The following is a 15,951-nucleotide window of genomic DNA, read 5'->3' on the forward strand; positions in this document are numbered from 1 at the left end:
AAGGAGAACCACAGGCCTGGGCACTTCGTATGGTGGAACAGCAGCATCCTGCGTTGAGCAACTTGAATACCTTCTTTACTACCATGGCGGAACTATATGATGACCCAGGAAGAGCCTCATCTGCGGAGTTGGTTCTGGAGACCCTACGGCAGGGAAGAAGGCCAGTAGAGGAGTACGTCACGGATTTTAGACGTTGGGAAGCCGATGTCTCATGGAATGACTCTGCATTAAAGTTCCGGTTTCGGCAAGGCCTGTCGGAGGCAATCAAGGACGAACTCGCCAGGGTGGGAGTTCCGGACACCCTAAAGGAACTCATCCGTCTTGCCATCCAAATAGACAGACGTCTTAGAGAGAGACGAGCAGAGAAGTCCGGAGGTACTCGTCCCTTAGGAAGTCTTCCCACTCTTCCTAGTTCCTTTGGTCCGGTCTTTGACTCTGCTTCCGCGAGCGAAGAGCCTGAACCAATGCAATTGGGGTTGGCCCGACCCGCTATCTCTCCTGAGGAAAGACAACGAAGGAGGGCATCCAACTTGTGTCTATACTGTGGAGCATCTGGCCACTTCCGGTTGAACTGCCCTGTTCGTCCTTCGGGTGAGCCTGATTCTACTGTCTGTATCAGCAGAGTTCCCTGTCTTCCACCTGCATCTACTCATGTTCCCCTTATGCTCTCGTTGCAGGGTCCCAAAGGAAGGACAATCGAAGTTAGAGCCATCATTGACTCTGGTGCCTGTTCCTGCTTTCTGGACTTGTCTGTGGCCAAAAGACTCCAGCTCCCTACGCGTCCCAGACGCCAACCACTTACCATTCAACTGGCCGACGGATCCAGTCTCGGGTCTGGTCCTATCATCTCTGAGACCTTACCCTTACTCGTGACCATTCAAGGGGAGCATCAGGAGTATCTAACTTTCGATTTGCTCCCATCACCTCTGTTCCCTGTAATTCTGGGCATGCCCTGGCTACGTACCCATGACCCTGCTATCAGTTGGACTACTGGAAAAGTATCCTTCCTCTCCAGATACTGCCTACAATATTGTTTTCCCCGAGCCGGGGCTCTGTTTTGTTTGAGTTCTCCCAAGAAGGACATTATCCCTGCTGTGTACCATGACTTCTTGGATGTCTTTAATAAAGCTGGGGCTGATTCTCTTCCACCTCATCGGCCATACGACTGCCCCATTGATCTTCAGCCAGGGGCGCCCATTCCTTTTGGGCGGACCTATCCTCTCTCGGAACCAGAGACTATGGCCCTAAAGGAGTATATTGAAGAGAACCTCCAAAAAGGCTTTATTCGTCCTTCTACTTCTCCTGCGGGAGCAGGGATTTTCTTTGTGGAAAAGAAGGATGGGTCTCTCCGCCCTTGTGTGGACTATCGGGAACTCAACAACATCACCGTGAAGAACCGATATTCTCTTCCTCTCATGCCTGACCTGTTCCGCAGACTCCATTCGGCCCGCATCTTCTCCAAGTTGGATCTGCGAGGGGCTTACAATCTGATCCGGATCCGGAAAGGAGATGAATGGAAAACGGCTTTTCGTTCCCGGTTCGGCCACTACGAGTATATGGTCATGCCGTTTGGTCTCTGCAACGCTCCTGCCACGTTCCAGCACTTCGTGAACGATATCTTCAGGGATTTCATTGACGACTTCCTAGTAGTGTATCTTGATGATATCCTTATCTTCTCTGCCTCTGAGGAAGAACATCACGGGCATGTGAGGAGAGTCCTCGCCCGGCTACGTACTCACAGACTTTATGCTAAACCCGAAAAATGTGAATTCAATAAAGAGAACATTCAGTTCCTAGGCTTGAAGATTTCTCCAGCTGGTGTAGAGATGGACTCTCAGAAGGTCTCTGCCATTCAGGAATGGCCAGTACCCACTGATCGGAAGGCCATCCAGAGATTTGTTGGGTTCGCTAACTTTTATAGAAGATTTATAAAGAACTTCTCATTGATTGTGGCTCCCATCACCCGGTTAACGAGTACCCGCACTGCATTCCGATGGACTCCACAGGCTCAAGAGGCTTTCGAGAGGCTTAATACCAGCTTCATTTCTGCACCTATCCTCAAACACGCTGACCCTTCTAAGTCTTTCATCTTAGAGGTGGATGCTTCCGAGATAGCTATCGGGGCTATCCTTTCCCAGCGTTTCGGCCCCAGCTCCATCCTTCATCCAGTGGCCTTTTTCTCCAGGAAACTGAACTCAGCGGAGAGAAACTATGATGTGGCCGATAGGGAATTGTTGGCCATCAAAGCCGCGCTGGAGGAATGGCGGTATCTCCTGGAAGGGGCGGAGCATCCCATACTCATACTCACCGATCACAAGAACCTTGAGTACCTTCGTTCAGCAAAAAGACTTAGACCACGACAAGCACGATGGTCCCTCTTTTTCTCCCGTTTTAATTTTCATCTAACCTACCGGCCGGGGTCCAAGAATGTCAAGCCTGATGCCTTGTCCCGGATGTTCCATTCAGAGAGAGCCCCTAGCCCCGAAACTGATAACATCCTGTCGCCTCAGCACTTTCTTGTTCTCCAATCTGATTTCTTGAACTCCCTAAAGCAGTCCGAGGTACCCCAGGATCTGCTTCCAGACCTAACTAATCAAGATGGACTGTACTATTTCCAAGGCAAGCTGTTTGTACCTCCCGAGAAACGCCTCCTTGTTCTTCAGTCCTGTCACGATAATAGACTGGCAGGTCACTTTGGTGGAGACAGGACCCTTGACCTGCTCCGAAGGAACTTCTGGTGGCCTGAAATCTCCAAGGACTGCAGACAGTTTGTGGCCTCATGTGAGGTGTGTGACCGCTCTAAGACTCCTCGTACAAGACCTTGGGGGCTCCTGAACCCTTTGCCAATACCTGAGAAGCCCTGGGAAAACATTGCCATGGACTTTGTGGTCGAGTTGCCTGCCTCTCAGGGGTTTACCACCATCCTAGTGGTCGTAGACCGCTTCTCAAAAATGGCTCACTTTCTCCCTTGCAAGGGGGTTCCATCTGCCGCTGAGACAGCTGATCTTTTCCTCAGAGAGATTGTAAGGCTACACGGCTTACCCTTGGATGTGGTTTCTGATCGTGGAGTACAATTCACGTCCCGCTTCTGGCAAGAACTTTGCAAGTGTCTTGGAATTCATTCCTCATTATCTTCTGGGTATCACCCTCAATCAAATGGTCAGACAGAGAGGACCAACCAGACCCTCGAACAGTACTTAAGGTGTTTCATCTCGGCCTCACAAGATGACTGGGTCCCTCTGTTGGCTACGGCTGAGTTTGCCTATAACAACTCTATCCATTCAGCTACCCACCAATCTCCCTTCTTTGTGAATTATGGATTCCATCCCTCCTTCTTACCTGGCATTAACTTTATGGTCACTGTTCCTGGAGTACAAGAGAGAGTGACGGCGATCAAGGACAACTTCAGCACGGTCCAGAAGATTCTCAAACAGACTTTGGAGAGGGGGAAGAGAGCCGCTGACCGGTTAAGAAGTGAGGGTCCTGAGCTACATCCTGGAGATCTGGTCTGGCTATCTACTGCTAACCTAAGATTACACTGCCCTTCCAAGAAATTAGGGCCCAAATTTATTGGCCCTTTTCCCATACTGACCCGAATTAATCATGTGGCCTTCAAGCTTTCCCTTCCTTCCTCACTACGAATTCACCCTGTATTTCATATTTCCTGTCTGAAGAAGGTAGTTCCCAGCAATTTCCCTGACCGTACAGTTGCTCCTCCCCTACCAATTGTAGTGGATGGGGCCGAAGAATTTGAAGTTGAAAGAATATTAGACAGCAGAAGAATCAGGAATTCTGTTCAGTACCTGGTAAAATGGAAGGGGTACGGTATGGAGGAAAACACTTGGGAACCTACCCAGAATATTCATGCCCCGAGACTTCTCAGACAGTTCCACCAGAGGTTCCCTGAGAAGCCAGCTCCTAGGGGCACCCGGAGGTTGCCCTTAGGGGGGGGCAATGTCACACTCACCACTCTGGGGTCCTACGACGCTCCCGCGGCCGTCCTGGGGTGCGCACGCACAGGGGGTCCTTAGGGCTGGTGTGTGGGCTTCCTGGCAAGTTGCGGTGCGCGCGCGTGCACGGAGTCTTGTGCGCGCGCGCGTCTGCTCGCGATTGTGCGCGCCACTGCGCGTGCGCGCGCAGGCGTGGTGCGCTGTGCCCGCACTGCGCATGCGCAGGGAGGTAATTTGGCGCCCAAGATCCGGTATAAAAAGCACTGGCCATTACTCCAGTGCTGCTCGTTCTGACAGCTTGGCGTAGTCCGTAGGAACTTTGTTACCCTGATCTCTGATTGACTCCTGGAATTGACCCTTGGCTTGTGACCCCGACTCCTGCTGTTTGCCGCCTGCCCCGACTCTTGGATTGTGACCTCGTTTCTGCCTGCCTGCCGCCTGCCCCGACTCTTGGATTGTGACCTCGTTCCTGCCTGCCTGCCGCCTGCCCCGACCTTTTGCCTGTGACCTAACCACGCTGCTCTCTCCTGTCCTGGACCTCTGGAAACTGCCTGACCACGTCTGCTTCTCATCACACATTAGCGTCGCTGTTCTCCTGACCACTTGCTGAGGTTATCCCAGTAGTGACCTGGCTGGGCACTAGGCAGCTAAATCCTGCACTCCCCTCAAGGGAGTGTGGGCGAAGACCCGTGGTCGCTTAGATCCACTACTGGGTAACGCCTCTTCCTTCAGTGGGAAGGTCAACAGTGTCCGAAGACTTCAGGAAGAAGTTAACATTACCAAAGAAGTCTGACTAATCCCCCAAAAATGGATGCATATCTGCACACACTATTCAATAACACATAGAATGCTGTCTCTCAATTCACTTGTTCTCCAAACTTTTTCCTAGGAAATCATTTTTCATCTTCTGTTTAAAATAACTTTTCAGCACTTTGCAATTGAAAAAGTTCCAAAAAGTAGGTGAAAAAGTCATGTCAAAATTATTCAGAATTCCCCCTTTCCCACGATAAATCTTTATGTTTCCTCAAATAGATCTTGAAAACTGTGGCTACAGATAGTGCTTTCGCGTTTGAACTTTATTCTATTATAAAGATAATTGTATGGGCACCTACGGCAACATGGACGATTAGCATTTTTTTTTGTTTCGGGAGGGGGGGGGGGGGGGGCGTATAAGGTTAGGCGTGGGGGAGTTGTTTTTGGCGGGGACGGTTAAGGCTAGGTGTATGTGTGTGGGGGGTATTTTTTTTTTTTAAAGTTAGCTGTGTGTGTTTTTTTAAGGCTAGGCGTGGGGGCGGGTGGTACGCTCAATGTTAGGGGCGGGGTGTTACAGTTAGGCATGTTTGGGGGGGTTCAGGGTTAGGCATCAGCAGGGTGTGGTTAGGGTTATGGCATCGGTAGAGGGAGAGTTCTGTGTGAGAGTAGGGTTAGGTTTAGTTTTAGTAAAGTTTCAGTAACGTTTACCAATATTTTGCTATCACAATTACCACTAAAATAGTAGAATATCTGTAAATGTTACCAATATTCTGCTAACGGCTAATACAAATTTACTGGCGCCTTTATTTTGCGTTTGGCTTACTGAGTCCTCCTGAATCTCCACAATACAGTGCAGATGGTGCTGAATGTAAGAAGCTGCTGGAAGCCATGTAAGTGGCATGGCAGTAGAAATGAAAGTCTGATGATTGAACTTATTTTCTAGTTCGATGAATTATTTCTTTGTTCAACCCAAGTAACTACTGGTATGTAATATGTGAAGACCTCAGACAGCTGGTCTAGTGTTCTAAGGTCTTACAAAGAGGCTGAAGTAATCAGCATCAAGCCGGAAGTCCCAGGTGCAGCTCTGACATCAATCTGCAGAATACATAGAACAACACTTGAAGGTCCTTGTTTTGTGGACAAGAGCAACTGCTCAGAAACCATGCTGGAGCTAGATGGTACAGGTGATTAAGAGAGTGGACATAGACCTTGTGAAGGAGACCAGGGTTGGGATTATCAGGGGACCAGTGGTTACCAGTGAGGAGCTAAAATGGCAACATTCTTTTTGCATGGATTTTCTTGAAAATAATATTAAATGTGACTTTCAAGTGAAAATGCCAACAAAAATAAAGTTTTGTAAAATATAATTTTCCCACATTTTTGCGATAAAAATATTGATTTTCCACAGCAGAAAATATGAATTTTTTTCGCAATTTCCTGTCAAAATGTGAAAATGCAAAAATACAAGCTACGGTAATTTTCGTGAAAGTTTTCTTGAATTGAAAATGGTTTTTTTTATGTGAAAATTTGCAAGCAACACTGGTGGTTACCACCAACAGATGGCTTAGGGGTAAATGTGATAATGGCTGTAGATTATTAGAGTCAACCCTGGAAACATAAGGCCTTAGTTCACCTTCTAGATTTTTCTCCTTTAGTTAAGTTGAATAAGGGACAATGCCATTACTCACTTAGAATTGATATTTACGCAGCATTCTGGATATATTCCCTTTGGAAAAGTTAGTCGCATGACCTAGAGATCCCTTTAGACAGTGCGTAGCTGGTAAAAGATTCCGTGTTCCTCAAGTTAAAGAATATCTCCGACTGTCCTGCTCCTCTTTCTGCCACTGAGAGCTAAACTCTTATGTACCATCACTGCAGCTCAACAAGTTCTATTTATCATAAAAATGAACTGTAGCTGAAATGCTGTCCACAAAAAGTTAATCCTTTAAAAAGCCTGGGGAGGAGGAGAGCTGGGTAAGATGATCTTCACTCAGAGGGAAAAACTGACTTGAACTTCCTCTTCGCTCCTAGCATGTGGGTGGTGATGATGGGATAGAGGAAGGAGCCTAGACAACTGTCTTTCCAGTAAAACCCTAGAGGCTCAGAGGTTCAGGAACCTGAACTCATCCTGGACCTGTGCCTATGTCACCACCCCCAGAGCATAGAGAGCTATATGGGCAGGCTAGATGAGCATTCCTGTCTAGCCCGCCTTTCTTGTTCTCTATGCCTCATAGGGGTGGTGGCGTCAGTGTGGCTCCCGGATGGTGAGCACAGGCACACTGGGCAGGAGAGGATCGGAGACATGACAGCCGGGCCAGCCAGGGAATGGGGCATCTGACTTATTAGAGTGCTGTTCAGAAGGCATACCTGTCTTCGAAATGAAATATGCAGATTTGGCGGAGGGTGGAATTTTGGGCACCACAACTTTTGTGGTGCCCAAACATTTAGCCATTGTATCTTATTTTTATGAGTAGAAACACATGCAGTCATTCCACAGGTTTCCTACAATCAGCGTACTAGATGGGTGTCTCAGTTTCCTGAATGCCATGTCTATAGGAAATGCTGCAATGCTTTCTGCTTTGTGTAATTGCAATGGATACGGAAAACCTTAAAATAAACACAGAGACACCGGGAGCCTGGATGGTACAGTATGTCTAATAGTTCCAATTTTTTTTTTTAAATCAATGAAGTCAGTACTCACAAGGGTGGGGTTGCTGGAAGAGCAACCATCAAACAGCGCTTGAGGAGGATAACCGCCTCCAAACGGGTACAGCTCGCCATCTGTACAGGTCACACTCTGCATAAGAACCTGAAGCCTGGAGGCCTCGAGAGGGGGGGTGGGGGGGGGGGGGGGTTCTGTGAATAACACAAAAAGGAGAGGCGCCCAAGAGTATAAAATAATTAAAAAATTAAAAACAATTGAGGTGGCTTACCTCATACAAGAATTCCTTTACATTACAGTATAAAAAATAATTTGTTGAGCACTAGGCAACACGTTTCATGAGATTCAACTGCCTTCATCAGGCCATTCACTGTGCTGGGTGAAGATTAGCATCTAGCATCCAGAGGCGCCTGATGCTAGATGCTAATCTTCACCCGGCACAGTAAATAGCATGATTAAATTAGCTGAATCTCACGAAACACGTTGCCTAGTGCCAATCAATTATTTTTTCTACTGTACCGTAAGTAAATTCTTTTATGAGGTAAGCCACTTCAATTTTTTTCAATTTTTTAATTGTTTTATACTCTTGGGCGCCTCTTTTCCGTGTGTTGTTAAGTTTTGTGTATTCATTTACTGAAGTTAATGAATGCTTGTTTAATGTATGGTTTATGTTTTGCCTAGTCAACCCACCATACTGAGTGAAGCCTGGTACACACATCCAGTTGTGATTGGCTAAAGACTTCCCAATTTTGCCATGTCCATGTGGTATGAGGGCTGGGCAGAATTTGAATACTTACTGTGTACCAGTCTTAAACTGACTCTGACCAGTGAATAACAACAAAATCTGAACTTACCTGGGGCTTTCTCCAGCCCACCGTAGGTCGGGAGGTCCCTCGGCATCCTTCTGGCTCCTCTCCCAGGCCCTGCTTAGAAATGGCTCCCGGCGATACCACGTATGCGCAGTACTGTCACACCGGCTGATGTGATGACGCAAGGCGGCCGGCGTGGTGACGACTGATGTCATCTTTCCGGAAGAGGGAGCCCGACACTCGGTCCAGGTGTCGCCAGGAGCCATTTCTGAGCAGTGCCTGGGAGAGGAGCCAGAAGGGCGCCGAGGGACCTCCCGACCTACGATGGGCTGGAAAAAGCCCCAGGTAAGTTCAGATTGTGTTTTTATTTACTGCTTGGAGTCCCTTTAAGAAATACAGCGTAGGTAAATGTGAAAATAAACAACAAACAAACACTGAATTAAAAATCATTCAATTAAAATAAACACATAAAAATATCCTATAAATGAACAAATGCACACCCACATAAAAAAACACAAATAAGTGCTGGAGAAGCCTAAATCCAGCTATGATTGGCGAGTTCCGAATCTGTGAAATTTAGAGTGAACTTAGCTCTGTCCTAATTCTCGAATCATTTCTAATTACAGCTGGCAGCCAACTAAAATGAAAAGGTAATTTTTTAATAACATTAAATCACAACATGACTTGTGTATGAAAGATGTAGGTCACATGAACTTTTTTTTTTTATGAAAGTTGAGATGCCCTTTAACATTAGCTTGAAGATCCTCTTTAATTTAAGTGCTTATTTTGTTTTTCGAAAATGCAATTTGACCATAACAAGCACCTTCCAAAATGAGAAGGACAGACGACTCAGAATGAATAGCCGTTGGCTCTTTAGCGGCTAAGACGGATAGCAAACCTCCCACACTTTAATGACCCACCTCTCCTATTCCAACGCGAGCCTCGGGCACATTAATCAATGTTTATTCCGCTTTAAATGACTTGATGCTTCTTGCCTTCGACAGCTCAACTTGCTCTCGACTGAGTGAAATATGGAGATTATTAAATAAAGCCACCTAAATTTACTGCCCCTCGCTGGCAAGCATTTTATACTTTTCTCAAGATGGATTACAGTTGACTGCGCTTTTTTTTTCTTTCCTTTCCTGCGCTACGACTTTTGGAATTTGCACTCTGCAATTGAATTACCAAACCAGGCACGACGCGGCCTATTCCGGGGGGACGCTTGGCAAGTGGCGGACTTCCGTTCCTTGCAGATACGTTTAAAGAATTAGCAGGCGGCATTAGCTGGAGCCGATTGAAAACCCCGCTGATGTATTGCGTTCCACTCACCCTTGAGGGGGAAGCTGAGAAATTGGCCTTTTTAATTTTTTTTTATATATATAAATATTTCATTTTTATTTTCAAGCTCTGATTTTCAGAGTACGATATTAAAAGGGGAACATGAGTGACTTTTAATATTTAGCATCTCGAAGTGTAAAAATAGGAATAATCTGCGCAAAGAAAGATAAAGGCAGAGACGGTGCTGGGTAACAATGAAATAAAAGATGATGGATGTATTTCTGCTGCAGATAATGATCGCTTTTGTGTTGCGCGATAAGGTCTTCCTCTTGTACAGCAATACAGATAAAATGGCCATGGATCTCGCTGTTGGGCAGGGAAACAATGTAATTACTTGTGTAGATAAAAAGGGGCATTTTCTGTGTTTTTTTTTTTAAGTTTTAAACATTTTATTTATTGAGCTCAGAGCTAAAAATGAAATAAAAAAAAAATAGGTAAGTGTCCCAGTATGGCAAATGAGTGATTGATTACTCCTCAATCAGGGAGCAGTAATGGATTTGCTTGAATGACACATCTCTGCAGACGTCTTAAAGGACACCTGAAGTGAGAGGGATATGGAGGCTGCCATATGTATTTCCTTTTAAACAATGCCAGTTGCCTGGCAGTCCTGCTGGCCTATTTGGCTGCAGTAGTGAATTTGTGAAGAAGCAGAAGACAGCAAGAGCACTGCTCCTTTAAAAGATCTTTATTGCGGTTGGGGTCAATACAGATAAAGTGGGGTAGGAGGGGTTGGGGTAAGCCTACCTCAACCCTCCTGCTTTATCTGTATTGACCTCAAGCACAATAAAGATTTTTTTAAAGAATGGAGCCCTTGTTGTCTTCCGCTCCACAAATTGTATCTACTGTTCAGGAGCACGCCACCTGTGGCGGATGTTGGTGTCCATTTACAGCTGCATTCTGGTGCGGGTAATCTATCTACTTACCATGCTTTTTCAGGATCTATGGCTAACGTTATTAGAGGCAGAGGATCGGCATAGCAGCCAGGCAACTGGTATGTAGAGATGGCCTGAACAGTTCGCCGGCGAGCAGTATTCTGCGAACATCGGCTGTTGGCATTTGCCGCGAATAGCGAACATTTGGAACGTTGGATTCGCCCCCTATACAACATTATTGAGCTAAACTTTGACCCTTACCTCACAGTCAGCAGACACATGGCAGCCAATCAGCTAGCACACCCTTCTTGGACCCCCATCCCCCTATCACAAAGCAGTTGCAGTGGCCATATTAGATTAATTCTCTGCTGGCTGCTGACTGTTAGTGAGAGCAGGGTCAGACATGCTGCAGATAGGTAGGGAAAGCATTAGCTAGGCCTGTGTTCTTGTTCCTCACTTGCTGTGAAAGCACTTCAAACAGCCCTATTGAGGCCTAGCACATCAGTCTCCTGTGGTTTTTTTGTGTGAGACACTCCACTGCCTACTAACACCTAGAGCTGCGCACACTACTGCTGTTGCCTCATTAAGTTGCAGGCTCAGAACCACTCCAAAGCGTGACAACAAGATAGCAGAAACGTGCTCCATCCGTCCAAGGATTTACTATCTCAAGGTTCAGTAGTGCAAAAAAGCAGCAGTATAGTTGCATACAAAAACATCCAGATAAAGCTTACATATCTGGTGTAACCGCGGTCATCCGTGAAGGAGGTGGGTGTCGGGCACTAGGGTGGGAAACGACAGTCGTTTTGCATCTTACTGATGCTTTGTCACGCTGCTTACCACTCAAAAGTGGGAAGGAATAGTCCGGGATAAAACGGAGCTCAAGCCCCGCCACTTCTACCACTTCTTCCCCCCGCCCATTGCTGTGCAGGTCTGTGCCTTCACCCCATGTTGTATCTAGCATGTCATCATCTACCTCCTCCTCACTTTACCAATTGCTATGCTGGTCTATGCCTTTACACCAGCATTGTGTCTCACATCTCATCATCTCCCACTTCTTCCCCTCCACCCATTGCTTTGCTGGTCTGTGCCTTCACCCCATGTTGTGTCTTGCTTCTCATCTCCTAACCTCCTTCATTACCAAAGTGTAATTGGAACAGGGACAGCAGTGGAATGAGGGATGGAGGGAGGACCGAGAAGGCTCTATAGGTTTACGAGCCTTCTTCCTAGCCTAAAGCGAGTTTCCTCTCTTCAGGTTTGCTTTAAAGTGGATCCAAGATAAACTTTTACTCATTGAATAATTGTGTTCCTTTCATATAGTTTATGGGGCATTCCTCAAGCCAAATACTTTTTTTGTTTTAATACTCTAATTCCCTATAAACTAAACAAGCCTCGCCCACAGCTTTTTAGAAAGCAGGAGTAACTCAGTGTTGTGCAGATAGGTGCAGCGTCTCTGAGAAAGGCGCTGCACCGATCTGCACAACCTCGGAGTTACTCCTGCTCTTGTATTTGCCTGAGGAAGCGGGCATGGGACCCGCGAAACGCGTTGCATAATTTGATGTGGAGTACTGATTATAAATATATATTTTTCTGGATACCATATATGGTGGTTGTGTCATATATATTGGGGAGACGGATCCACTCCGGTCCCCCAATTTTTTATTTGGTTTTAATAGACTACTCATTTTTATTCTGCTGGCGCCTCTGTAACTACTACAAATATTATCCACTTGGTGGATGGGTGTGTACACCCTTATTTTTCTTCTACGGAGAGCGACTTCTTAGCCTGAGTGGAAACATGCTTAATATCCCCATATGTGATTGGAGAGGTTGCCTGAGGTTGGCAACCCAGACTTGTGAGTATATCCATATTTGCAGTATAAATTGAAGATTACCTTATATTAACAATAATACACTATTGGGGGCTCTCGATTGTTCTTTCTTTTTGTCTTTCTACATACAATAAAGATAAGTGCACCAGAAAGCATGGAAGCCAGCCCTGCCACCGCCGGCTGCAGGATCCAAAGGAACATTACCAACAATGCATTCGGGTCTTTTTGCCTACACCTGTCAACTGGCAACCTACATGAGCTGGAAAATACTCCTTCTAAAAACATGGACTGCTTCAAAAAATGAAAAGCGCTTTTGCCCAGCATGTTCTACAATTATATGTGCCTTGTTCCCCAGCGCACTGTGAGCTGATCACTGATGATATGTTAAATAGAAAGCATAAATGTTACAAACTGCTGGACCTCCGGGGTGCAGAATTCATATTTAAATACCGCGTGTGTCTGCTGCTCCGCGGAAACAGACGAGAAGAAAGAGATGCATTCTCTAACTTCAAACTACAGACTAACTACAAAATTTATGCTGATGCAAATCTCTGTCCTGCTTAGAATTCATTTAAATATTTATTGCAAGTTATTCTAAAAAATATATAAGCATAAATAAGGCAGGATTTCTTTCCAGGAAAATGGAATGCTATACTTAAGCAACAAAATGACTTTGGTCCTTTTTATATTTTGATGAAGAAGAAACATTAAACACTTGTGAGAAAAGTTTTGCGCCCACCAAATTAGCACCCAAGCATCTGCAAAAATGAACGCCTATATTCAAAAATGTACAAAGGTGATCTCAATCTGAGTTTCCAAATGATTCACAACAGCTTTTCAGCTGCCTCTCATATGTAACGTAAGTACTAACTTAAAGGGATCCTTAAGCCTACAAAATAAAATCAGTTTTACTCACCTGGGGCTTCTAGCCTGTAGCTGTCCGCAGCCCTCGCAGTCACGATCGGATCCTCCTGATCCCGCCGGCTTACTGCGCCTGCGCAGGCCTAGCCACGCCTCTCCCTCTACGCGTTCCCATCCGCAATAGTGCCCTGCGCAGGGCTCAGGACACTACTGCGGAGGGGAACGCATAGAAAGCTACACGTGGCCAGGCCTGACGGCAAAGTGAAAGTAGCTGGCGGCGGGAGACAGGAGGATCTGATCATGGCTGCGAGAGTACTGGACAGCTGCAGGGACTGGTAGAAGCCCCAGGTGAGTAAAACTGATTTTATTTTGTAGGCTTATGTGTCTCTTTAAGACCTGTCTGTAGAAGGTTTAAACTGATAACATACAGCCTAGCAGGGAGTCTGACATAAGAAGTAAACATTGTGTTCTTCTTAGTTATTTGTTTACTGTATTTAAAGTGAATATTTTTAAAAAATAAATAAATATGTTGAGGGTCTTGCCTGGTGCTATACTAGCCACATCTCCGCAGCCATAGTGGTTTGAAATGAACTGAGAGAACCTGGGTATGCCATTACTTTCTTTACCAGATAGCTATTGCTATCAGCAGTGGGTGGGTGCCTTGCAATGTCCATCCCTTTCCTGGCCTGCCACGCGTTTATGATGCTAATAGGCTCTAATATGAGTGCTCCAAATCTACTGTGTTTCTCCTGACAGACAAAGTTTGTCCTGAAGAAGTGGGTAAGGCCCATGAAACAAGTCATCATTTGTGTCCAATAAATGTATTTTATAATAGATTCCTGCTTCAAACCGCTTACAAGAATTACGTACACTAGACAAATGCGTGGTCAATCAAGCCAGAGTCAGTCCAGGCAGCGTTCATGTGAATCCCTTAACAAGCCAAGGTTGGTAACAGATAATCCAATAGAGAAGTGTGGTCAGGTTCAAGCCGTGTCAGTAACGGTAAGGCAATCTGGAAGAAGCTTAGTCAGGAGACAGACAACAGTTGGCAGCAAGACTTGGCGTGAGCGCAATCTCAACAACAAGCCCAGCATAGCCTATCACGGGCACAGACTGGAGCGCTCACCAGGTACAAATACAAGGCCTGACCTGTCGAAGCTCGGCTGACACAGCAGGGAGACACGTGGCTACTGTTTGTGTAGGCAGAGCGCACACTGAGACGCGTCCTCCGCCTGCCGCCCTGCACGCATGTGAGTCAGCGGCAGGGACGGCAACAACTGTGAGTCAGCGGCAGGGCCGTTGGCGATGGCCTGCCGACTCCTTACATAAGCATTTTACAATTGATAAAAGTAACCAAAAGTTGGTGAAAAGGTGCTATCAAATTTATTTTGAGTGGTTTTTTTTTGCTTGCTTAAAAGGCATTATATGGCAAGGTGTGAAAATATCACCTAGGAGAATAAAGTGATTTGCATGTGGGCCCAGATGTCTATGATATATCTGACAAGATTAGCTGCATGCTTGATTCAGGTATGTGATTTAGACCGCACTGACCAGAAAGATCAGCAGGACTGCCAGGCAACTGGTATTGTTTAACCGCTCTGCAACCGCCTAACGCAGGATGGCGGCCGCAGAGTGGCTCTCTCGTTTCTCATCCACACCATATGGTGTGATCTTGCAAGGAGCAAGATTAGATGGGAGCTTACACGGGTGTGAGCGCCCGTCAGTAAACAGAGCCGGCAGCAGTGTTAAGCCTGCCAGCGCAATTGCGGCTGGCAGGCTGTTTTTTTATATACAGGCAAATATGTATGCATATAGCGCTGCAATCTCCCGCAGCACTGTACAGAGGACATCCTTATCACTTAACTGTCCCACAATCTAATCCCTGCCATAGACATACGTCTACGTATGTATCATGTAGTGTATGTAACATAGTCTAGGGCCAATTTAGGGGGGAGGGGGTGGATTAAAAAAATGTTTATTTTTGAACAAATAAGGTCTTTTATTATTAATTAAAAAAATAAAAAATAAAAAACAGCAGCAATAAAATACCACCAAAAGAAAGCCCTATTTGTGAGAAGAAAAGGAGGTAAAATTCATTTGGGTGGAAAGTTGTATGACTGAACAATAAACCATTAAATTTAGGAAGTGTGGAATTGTAAAAAATCGCCTGGTCACTGGAGAGATCAAACCTCTGGTCCTCAAGTGGTAGGAAATTAAATTGGAAACAATCAGTTGGAAATAATCCTTTGTGACTAACAACAGTACATTTTTTTTACAATTATTATTTACATTTTGCAATTATTTTGGTAAATATTTGTATTTGAAAATGTTTAGATTCCAAATTAATATTCGAAACATATGGTTAAAGCTTTGTAATAAGAATTTGTCTTAAAGGACAACTGAAGGGAGGGGGATATGGAGGCTGCCATATTTATTTCCTTTTAGACAATACCAGTTGCCTGGCTATCCTGGGGAACCTCTGCCTCTAATACTTTTAGCCATAGACCCTGATCAAGCATGCAACAGATCAGGTGTTTCTGACATTATTTTCAGATCTGACAAAATTAGCTGCATGCTTGTTTCTGGTGTTATTCACATCTACTGCAGCCAAATAGATCAGCAGGACAGCCAGGCAACTGGTATTGTTTAAAAGAAAATAAATATGGCAGCCTCCATTTCCCTCTCATTGTCCTTTAAAAAAATAATAATAATTGACAGCAGTAATCCAAGAGATCTCACACCAACGTCCAGCAGAGGTGGTGGGTGCAGGACCAAGTCGCCAAAGTCCATACAAGTATCCATAGAGGGTCCACACACCACTTAAACAGGAACTTTTTATTGCTCAATCCCTACATGCACACAATTGATCATAAAACA

Source organism: Hyperolius riggenbachi, chromosome 12, assembly GCF_040937935.1.
Source record: "Hyperolius riggenbachi isolate aHypRig1 chromosome 12, aHypRig1.pri, whole genome shotgun sequence".
Classification (NCBI taxonomy): domain Eukaryota; kingdom Metazoa; phylum Chordata; class Amphibia; order Anura; family Hyperoliidae; genus Hyperolius; species Hyperolius riggenbachi.